This window comes from Vicia villosa, unplaced genomic scaffold (genome assembly GCF_029867415.1).
Source record: "Vicia villosa cultivar HV-30 ecotype Madison, WI unplaced genomic scaffold, Vvil1.0 ctg.000830F_1_1, whole genome shotgun sequence".
Classification (NCBI taxonomy): domain Eukaryota; kingdom Viridiplantae; phylum Streptophyta; class Magnoliopsida; order Fabales; family Fabaceae; genus Vicia; species Vicia villosa.
The window spans coordinates 439143-441157 of record NW_026705365.1 but is presented as its reverse complement, the minus strand read 5'-3'; positions in this window follow the sequence as shown (position 1 = coordinate 441157).

The following is a 2015-nucleotide window of genomic DNA, read 5'->3' as shown; positions in this document are numbered from 1 at the left end:
ATTAACACAAACTCCATTAATTTTGTGGCAATAACTTTACTCTAATAGACAAGGTCTCAAATAGTTTGAATATAAAACTTTACATAAACCCAGTCTTAGTCATCACATGGTGATATCTTCACAAAAGAATTAATGAATTCCTTTGAATTCAATCTGCTGCGATGATGTTCCAGCATCTCCTTTGACATAAGTCTTTACTAGAATCAATGACCTTGGTTCAGGAGTTAACATTTCTATAGGACCTGCTCTTGAAAATAAACTCAGACATATCCATTCATCACATTTGGAACTAATCTTTCCCTGAAGAAGCTTTGAAGACTTCACAGATATCTGATTTTTCTTTACTTGCATTAGCCTTATTAGATTCACAAATAAGTTCTAGAACTTGATACATAGTCTGATGTTGCAACTTCTGGTGTGATATTTTGACTTCATCTTCCTTGAACATCAAGCACGAGGATAAGCAATTAAATACTTGTGGCATTCATAAATAACAATTGTTTTTAAATCCCCTCATCAGAACTTCACCCCTCTCAAAGGTGAACAGTCATTCTTCCTTGATGCATTTTACCTTCAAACCTTGATCACACAATTGACTTATGTTTGTCACAATAGTCGTCAGTCCTTTAGTAAGAGGAATATTGTCAAAACATAAGGAATAATGTATACTTCAGTTTTCCATAACCCATAATCTCATCTTTTGACACTATCATCCTAAAGTCCTCCAGAGTCACTTTTACTCCAATCATATGTCTGGAACAGCCAATGCCAAAATACCATACTTCTTAGTTAGAGTTATAAGAGAAATAAGGCAATTGTCACCCTCCTTGAGTTTTAACCACTGCTTGGTTGACCACTGCTGAGTTGAAAATTTAGAATAGCCATACAAATAGACACAAAAGAGCCTGATATGATCAATAGAAGAAACATCTTCAGTGCAAGTATCTGCCTTTAGCTTGAGTATCAGGACGTCTGACACAATGTTGAGACATTTTAATTGACATCCTTGACTCAGCTTGCCTTTTGATGTAAATAGCCTTTTGACACTTGAGTTTTCTCTTTGCTAGTTATAGCTTGAAAACCTTATCCCTTTTAGGCTTCCAATTATCTTTTCTCTTGAGGAAACTCCTTCAACAGATCTAAACTAACCTCACAGACTTGATCATGATATCAAGTTTGTAGACCAGCTAAAATACATTATATTGCAGGATATAGATGGTAGACAAACATCCTTCCTATATAGACAATAGGTATTAAGTAGTTACCTTCTACTTTCTTCCTTGTTGGCAGCCTTCTTCACTTTTGATGAACAATTCTTTGCAATAATAGCCAGCACCTTATGAGATAATTCATCACTATGGGAGTCTACGTCAAAAGCTAACCTTCCTATATTTGACTGGATTACTTACCTCAACAAGCAAAGACATAGAAAACCCTTTTAGACAATTCTTGAGATAAATTGGGCATTCAAAAAACATCTAAGACTTTCACATCAGTTGCAACTTTTCTTGAGCATCATAATACTTGTTGATGTCAGTAATGATGTTCTAGAGATTTTGTCTAGACATTCTGTCCATTCTCCTCAAGACCTGATTGAATTTCCTCCCAAGGAATAGTATTGAGAAATTCTTCATCTAAAATCTGAAAACAAGTTCCTACAGAGTTGGAAACAAAAGTCATGCTCTTGTTTTTCTTCAATAGCTGTAACTTTCATGCCAGATCTCTTCAATAGAGACCTGAGTATCTTATTCTTGGTAAGCCTTTCTCTGATTTCTTTTCTCCCAAAACACTTAGATATGCCTTCATGAGTGGACTTGAGAATTTCCTAAGTATCTTTGGCCATAATACAAGTGATAATGAGTCTGAACTTATCAATTCCATTGATTATGGTATTGACAATTTCAAGGTTACATAGAACCAACTCATACTCTTCCCTTCAATCTCCTTAGCACCAGAATTATGCCATTCTTGACAAATTTCCAAGTTGAGTTGTTCATTGACATCAAGAATGCTAT